We start from the raw sequence: 8,383 nt of genomic DNA on the forward strand, positions 1-8,383 counted from the left end.
GACATACCCAAATTCCGCAGTTACTTAGGGGGTAATTCCAAGTTGATCGCAGCAGGAAATTTTTTAGCAGTTGGGCAAAACCATGTGCACTGCATGGGGGGGGGGGCCAGATAGACAGGGCCGTCTTAACAGCAGTGTGGGCCCCTGGGCACAACAATGCACTGGGGCCCCTACCTATCCTCCAGCAGTAGGGGTGGGGGGTGCTATCAGCGGCAGCTTTGATGTCTCGTGGGCAGTAGGGGGTGTTCTATCTTCAATTTAGCATGTACGACCTGGAGCAGTAATTTCTGCTAATTACTCCTTTACTGCACAGATGGTGGGCAATGGGGCAGGAGGGAGAACACTAAACTGTAGAAGGGGGCATTGGGCTGAATGAAGGGGCCCTGGTACATAACTTCCAGGGTGGTAGGGGGTGTTTAATACGCAGGGGAGGGGTGGATAGTGGCGTGGGCTTAATATTCACCATTTTCCGGTGGGAGGGCAGCTTGCTTGAGTGCAGATATCTCCAGTTCCTGGAAGTAGATTTCTTAGCTTTGAATGGGATGAAAACACTAAAGAGTCCCTCCTTTCAGGAGGTACTGGGGCCTTGGGGATCAGAGGCCCTCATTCCGAGTTGTTCGCTCGGTAAAAATCTTCGCATCGCAGCGATTTTCCGCTTAATGCGCAAGCGCAATGTTCGCACTGCGCCAAGTAAATTTGCTATGCACTTAGTAATTTTACTCACGGCTTTTTCATCGTTCTGGCGATCGTAATGTGATTGACAGGAAATGGGTGTTACTGGGCGGAAACAGGCCGTTTTATGGGCGTGTGGGAAAAAACGCTACCGTTTCCGGAAAAAACGCAGGAGTGGCTGGAGAAACGGAGGAGTGTCTGGGCGAACGCTGGGTGTGTTTGTGACGTCAAACCAGGAACGACAAGCAGTGAAATGATCGCAGATGCCGAGTAAGTCTCGAGCTACTCAGAAACTGCTACGAGGTGTGTAATCGCAATATTGCGAATACATCGTTCGCAATTTTAAGATGCTAAGATTCACTCCCAGTAGGCGGCGGCTTAGCATGAGCAAATCTGCTAAAATCCGCTTGCGAGCGAACAACTCGGAATGACCTCCAGAGTTCAGGAGTCAGAGCAATCCACCAACGAAAATATAAAACTGTATACCAGGCGTGCAGAGCTGGAGCAGGGACCAGCTGCTGGAAGGCTGATATCTCTGGTTCTGGGCATAGTAGAGACAAGCTGCCAGTGTTCACCAAAAGGGGAGAGTCCCAGCATTTGGAGTATACCCTCTGAAAAACTATAAGTCAAACAGAATCCGAGATATCTGGCTGGGAAGAGCAATTAACAGGCTTGGATGGGGACCACTGCTTTGAAGTCGGATATCTCTGGTTCCCCTTGCCCGATTTTCAAAAATCTGGTACCCCTGGAAAGAGGGGACTCTCAGCTATCAGCCTAGGGCCCTTATACTCCTGGGGCCCTTGGGCAAGAGCCCACTGAGCCCATACGAAAAGACGGCCCTGCAGATATAACATTTGCAGAGAGAGTTAGATTTGGGTGGGTTATTTTATTTCTGTGCAGGGTAAATACTGGCTGCTTAATTTTTACACTGCAAATTAGATTGCAGATTAAACACACCACACCCAAATCTATCTCTCTCTGCACATGTTATATCTGCCTCCCCTGCAGTGCACATGGTTTTGCCCAATTGCTAACAGAATTCCTGCTGCGATCAACTTGGAATTACCCCCTTAGTCCCCACCTGTCTTGGACACTGTCAGTGTCTCCTGTGACTGCTGGCGCACAGCCCCATGTGTTACCCCCGTTTCCTCCAGCCTTCTCTTACTCATGAATGAAGTGCTCCGGGGCCTCCACCTCTACACAGGTCACGGTTGTCAGTGTTCCTGCCACTCTGGAGCACAGCGCAGAGAGCCAGCTGGTGTGGGTGCATGCGGTATGTACAGTATATCCATCTCCCGATGTCCATGCTGAGCAGGGCCGGCGCCACCATTAGGCAGCTTTAGGCAGCTACCTAAGGGCGTCTCCCAACGAGAGAGCGGCATGCTCCCGCGAAATCTATTTTACAGTACTTAAAAAATTATTTTCTCTAACGTCCTAGTGGATGCTGGGGACTCCGTAAGGACCATGGGGAATAGACGGGCTCCGCAGGAGACAGGGCACTTTAAGAAAGAATTTGGATACTGGTGTGCTCTGGCTCCTCCCTCTATGTCCCTCCTCCAGACCTCAGTTTGAATCTGTGCCCGGACGAGCTGGGTGCTACTTAGTGAGCTCTCCTGAGCTTGCTAAAAAGAAAGTATTTTGTTAGGTTTTTTATTTTCAGTGAGATCTGCTGGCAACAGACTCTCTGCTACGTGGGACTGAGGTGAGAGAAGCAGCCCTACTCTCTGAAGATAGGTCCTGCTTCTTAGGCTACTGGACACCATTAGCTCCAGAGGGATCGTACACAGGATCACACCCTTGGTCGTCCGATCCCGGAGCCGCGCCGCCGTCCCCCTCGCAGAGCTGGAAGACAGAAGCCGGTGACAGAAGCAAGAAGACTTCGAAATCGGCGGCAGAAGACTCCAGTCTTCATATGAGGTAGCGCACAGCACTGCAGCTGTGCGCCATTGCTCCCACACTAAACCCACATACTCCGGTCACTGTAGGGTGCAGGGTGCAGGGGGGGCGCCCTGGGCAGCAATTAGAGACCTCTTGGCAAAAGTGGGCATATATACAGTTGGGCACTGTATATATGCATGGGTCCCCGCCATATTTTTTACACAGAAACGCGGGACAGAAGCCCGCCGCTGAGGGGGCGGGGCTTCTTCCTCAGTACTCACCAGCGCCATTTTCTCTCCACAGCTCCGCTGGGAGGAAGCTCCCCAGGCTCTCCCCTGCAGAATCACGGTAGAAGAGGGGAAAAAAAGAGAGGGGGGGCACATAAATTTGGCGCAAAAACAGTATATACAGCAGCTACTGGGTTAACACTAAGTTACTGTGTGATTCCTGGGACATATAGCGCTGGGGTGTGTGCTGGCATACTCTCTCTCTGTCTCTCCAAAAGGCCTTGTGGGGGAATTGTCTTCAAATAGAGCATCCCCTGTGTGTGTGGTGTGTCGGTACGCTTGTGTCGGCATGTTTGACGAGGAAGGCTATGTGGAAACAGAGCGGGAACAAATGAATGTGGGGTCGCCGCCGACGGCACCGACACCCGATTGGATGGATATGTGGAAGGTTTTAAATGATAATGTTACTTCCTTGCATAAAAGGTTGGATAAAGCTGAAGCCTTGGGACAGCCGGGGTCTCAGCCCATGCCTGATCCTATGTCGCAGAGGCCGTCAGGGTCTCAGAAGCGCCCACTATCCCAAATTGTTGACACAGATATCGACACGGATTCTGACTCCAGTGTCGATGGCGATGATGCAAAGTTACAGCCTAAACTGGCTAAAGCCATCCGTTACATGATTATAGCAATGAAAGATGTGTTGCACATCACAGAGGAAACCCCAGTCCCTGACAAGAGGGTTTATATGTATGGGGAAAAAAGGCAAGAGGTGACCTTTCCCCCTTCACATGAGTTAAATGAGTTATGTGAAAAGGCTTGGGAATCTCCAGATAGAAAACTGCAGATTTCCAAACGGATGCTTATGGCGTATCCCTTCCCGCCAACGGACAGGCTACGCTGGGAATCCTCCCCTAGGGTGGACAAAGCTCTAACACGCTTATCCAAGAGGGTAGCCCTGCCGTCACAGGATACGACCACCCTAAAAGATGCTGCGGATAGAAAGCAGGAGGGTATCCATTTATACACATTCAGGTACCTTACTATGGCCGGCGATTGCGTCGGACTGGATGTGTAGTGCGGTAGCAGCATGGACAGATAGTGATACCTTATCTGAGGAACTTGATACCTTGGATAAGGATACTATTTTACTAACCCTGGGGCATATAAAAGACGCTGTCCTATATATGAGAGATGCTCAAAGAGACATTAGCCTTCTGGGCTCTAGAATAAATGCAATGTCGATTTCTGCCAGAAGGGTCCTGTGGACCCGGCAATGGACAGGTGATGCCGACTCAAAAAGGCACATGGAGGTTTTACCTTACAAGGGTGAGGAATTGTTTGGGGACGGTCTCTCGGACCTGGTCTCCACAGCTACGGCTGGAAAGTAAATTTTTTTGCCATATGTTTCCTCACAACCTAAGAAAGCACCGTATTACCAAATGCAGTCCTTTCGATCACAAAAAGGCAAGAAAGTCCGAGGTGCATCCTTTCTTGCCAGAGGCAGGGGTAGAGGAAAGAAGCTGCACAATACAGCTAGTTCCCAGGAACAGAAGTCCTCCCCGGCTTCCACTAAATCCACCGCATGACGCTGGGGCTCCACAGGCGGAGCTAGGCCCGGTGGGGGCGCGTCTCCGAAATTTCAGCCACAAGTGAGTTCACTCCCAGGTGGATCCCTGGGCTATAGAGATTGTGTCTCAGGGATACAAGCTGGAATTCGAAGAGATGCCCCCTCACCGTTACCTCAAATCGGCCCTGCCAGCTTCCCCCTTAGAGAGGGAAATAGTGTTAGCTGCAATTCACAAATTGTATCTTCAGCAGGTGGTGGTAAAGGTTCCCCTCCTTCAACAGGGAAGGGGTTACTATTCTGTATGTTTGTGGTACCGAAACCGGACGGTTCGGTCAGACCCATATTGAATTTAAAATCCCTGAACATATACCTGAAAAGGTTCAAGTTCAAAATGGAATCGCTCAAAGCGGTCATCGCAAGCCTGGAAGGGGGGGATTTTATGGTGTCTCTGGACATAAAGGATGCATACCTTCATGTCCCCATTTATCCACCTCATCAGGCGTACCTCAGATTTGTGGTACAGGATTGTCATTACCAATTTCAGACGTTACCGTTTGGTCTCTCCACGGCACCGAGAATATTTACCAAGGTAATGGCGGAAATGATGGTGCTCCTGCGAAAGCAAGGGGTCACAATTATCCCATACTTGGACGATCTCCTCATAAAGGCGAGGTCCAGAGAGCAGTTGCTGATCAGCGTAGCACGCTCTCGGGAAGTGTTACAACAGCACGGCTGGATTCTGAATATTCCAAAGTCGTAGCTGATTCCTACGACGCGTCTGCCCTTCCTGGGCATGATTCTGGACACAGACCAGAAGAAGGTTTTTCTCCCTACGGAGAAGGCTCAGGAACTCATGACACTGGTCAGAGACCTCTTAAAACCAAAACAGGTGTCGGTGCATCACTGCACTCGAGTCCTGGGAAAGATGGTGGCATCATACGAGGCTGTTCCCTTCGGCAGGTTCCATGCGAGGACCTTTCAATGGGATCTGTTGGACAAGTGGTCCGGATCACCCTATCCCCCAGGGCCAGGGTGTCTCTTCTGTGGTGGCTGCAGAGTGCTCACCTTCTCGAAGGCCGCAGATTCGGCATTCAGGACTGGGTCCTGGTGACCACGGATGCAAGCCTCCGAGGGTGGGGGGCAGTCACACAGGGAAGAAATTTCCAAGGTCTGTGGTCAAGTCAGGAGACTTGCCTTCACATCAATATCCTGGAACTAAGGGCCATATACAACGCCCTAAGTCAAGCGGAGACCCTGCTTTGCGACCAATCGGTGCTGATTCAGTCAGACAACATCACCGCAGTGGCTCATGTAAACCGCCAAGGCGGCACAAGGAGCAGGGTGGCGATGGCGGAAGCCACCAGAATTCTTCGCTGGGCGGAGAATCACGTGAGAGCACTGTCAGCAGTGTTCATTCCGGGAGTTATTCAACTGGGAAGCAGACTTCCTCAGCAGGCACGACCTCCACCCGGGAGAGTGGGGACTTCATCAAGAAGTCTTCACGCAGATTGCAAGTCGGTGGGAACTGCCACAGGTGGACATGATGGCATCCCGCCTCAACAAAAAGCTACAGAGGTATTGCGCCAGGTCAAGAGACCCTCAGGCGATAGCTGTAGACACACTAGTGACACCGTGGGTGTTCCAGTCGGTTTATGTATTTCCTCCTCTTCCTCTCATACCCAAGGTGCTGAGAATCATAAGAAAAAGAGGAGTGCAATCAATACTCATTGTTCCAGATTGGCCAAGAAGGACTTGGTATCCAGAGCTGCAAGAAATGCTCACAGAGGACCCATGTCCTCTGCCTCTAAGACAGGACCTGTTGCAACAGGGGCCCTGTCTGTTCCAAGACTTACCGCGGCTGCGTTTGACGGCATGGCGGTTGAACGCCGGATCCTAGCAGAAAAAGGCATTCCGAATGAGGTTATTCCTACGCTGATAAAGGCTAGGAAGGACGTCACGTATATGGCGAAAATATGTTGCTTGGTGTGAGGCCAGGAAGGCCCCTACGGAGGAATTCCAGCTGGGCCGGTTTCTTCACTTCCTACAGTCGGGAGTGACTTTGGGCCTAAAATTGGGTTCCATTAAGGTCCAGATTTCGGACCTATCCATTTTTAAAAAAGAACTGGCTTCTCTTCCTGAAGTCCAGACGTTTGTAAAGGGAGTGCTGCATATTCAGCCTCCTTTTGTGCCTCCAGTGGCACCTTGGGATCTTAACGTGGTGTTGAGTTTCCTGAAGTCACACTGGTTTGAGCCACTCAAAACCGTGGAGTTAAAATTTCGCACCTGGAAGGTGGTCATGCTATTAGCCTTGGCTTCAGCTAGGCGTGTGTCAGAATTAGCGGCTTTGTCACGTAAAAGCCCCTATCTGGTTTTTCATATGGACAGGGCAGAATTGCGGACCCGTCCACAATTTCTGCCAAAAGTGGTGTCATCCTTTCATATGAACCAACCTATTGTGGTGCCTGTGGCTACTCGTGACTTGGAGGATTCCGAGTTACTAGATGTGGTCAGGGCTTTGAAGGTTTATGTAGCCAGAACGGCTAGAGTCAGGAAAACTGAGTCGCTGTTTATCCTGTATGCACCCAACAAGCTGGGTGCTCTTGCTTCAAAGCAAACTATTGCTCGCTGGATCTGGACACGATTCAGCAAGCTCATTCTGCGGCTGGATTGCTGCTTCCAAAATCAGTGAAAGCCCACTCCACACGGAAGGTGGGCTCTTCTTGGGCGGCTGCCCGAGGGGTCTCGGCATTACAGCTTTGCCGAGCGGCTACTTGGTCAGGTTCGAACACTTTGCAAAGTTTTACAAGTTTGATACCCTGGCTGAGGCGGACCTTGTGTTTGCTCATTCGGTGCTGCAGAGTCATCCGCACTCTCCCGCCCGTTTGGGAGCTTTGGTATAATCCCCATGGTCCTTACGGAGTCCCCAGCATCCACTAGGACGTTAGAGAAAATAAGATTTTACTTACCGGTAAATCTCTTTCTCGTAGTCCGTAGTGGATGCTGGGCGCCCGTCCCAAGTGCGGACTTTCTGCAATACGTGTATATAGTTATTGCTTAAATAAGGGTTATGTTATGGTTGTATCAGGGTTGATCTGATGCTCCGTTGTTGTTCATACTGTTAACTGGGTAAGTTTATCACAAGTTATACGGTGTGATTGGTGTGACTGGTATGAGTCTTGCCCTGGATTCCAAAATCCTTTCCTTGTACTGTCAGCTCTTCCGGGCACAGTTTCTCTAACTGAGGTCTGGAGGAGGGACATAGAGGGAGGAGCCAGAGCACACCAGTATCCAAATTCTTTCTTAAAGTGCCCTGTCTCCTGCTGAGCCTGTCTATTCCCCATGGTCCTTACGGAGTCCCCAGCATCCACTACGGACTACGAGAAATAGATTTACTGGTAAGTAAAATCTTGTTTTTTTACTAAACAACAGCCAATGTCAGCTGAAGGGTTGCGGCCACAGATGATGTGTTCCAACTTCCAGGCCGCTTCCCCGGACACCAACCCACTCGGAGCCCGCACTGCTGTCTGACCAGGAGCGGAGGAGGCGGCGGCCCTGTTACTGCTGTGTGCGGAAGTGATGAGCTTGGGGATGCCGGGGCGCAGCCTCACTGGACGGAGACACCGGGAAGCAGCAGAGGCAGCGGAGAGTGGAGACAGTGGTGATCAGCAGCGTGAATCCGGAGATCAGGTCACTCCTCCCCGCTCTCCATGTTAACCCTGTGCCTCTGCCTGCCGCGGTGCACACAGCCGATAAGGGGAGAAAGAGCAGTCGTCAGAGTGCAGAAGGAGGGCGGTAGCCCTGTCTGTGTTTGTATAAGTGCATGCTGTATGTGTGTGTGTGATCTGTGTGTGTATATATGTGCATGCTGTGTGTGTGATCTGTGTGTGTATACATGTGCATGCTGTGTGTGTGATCTGTGTGTGTATACATGTGCATGCTGTGTGTGTGATCTGTGTGTGTGTGTATACATGTGCATGCTGTGTGTGTGATCTGTGTGTGTGTATACATGTGCATGCTGTGTGTGTGATCTGTGTGTGTG

Source organism: Pseudophryne corroboree, chromosome 9 (assembly GCF_028390025.1).
Source record: "Pseudophryne corroboree isolate aPseCor3 chromosome 9, aPseCor3.hap2, whole genome shotgun sequence".
Taxonomy (NCBI): domain Eukaryota; kingdom Metazoa; phylum Chordata; class Amphibia; order Anura; family Myobatrachidae; genus Pseudophryne; species Pseudophryne corroboree.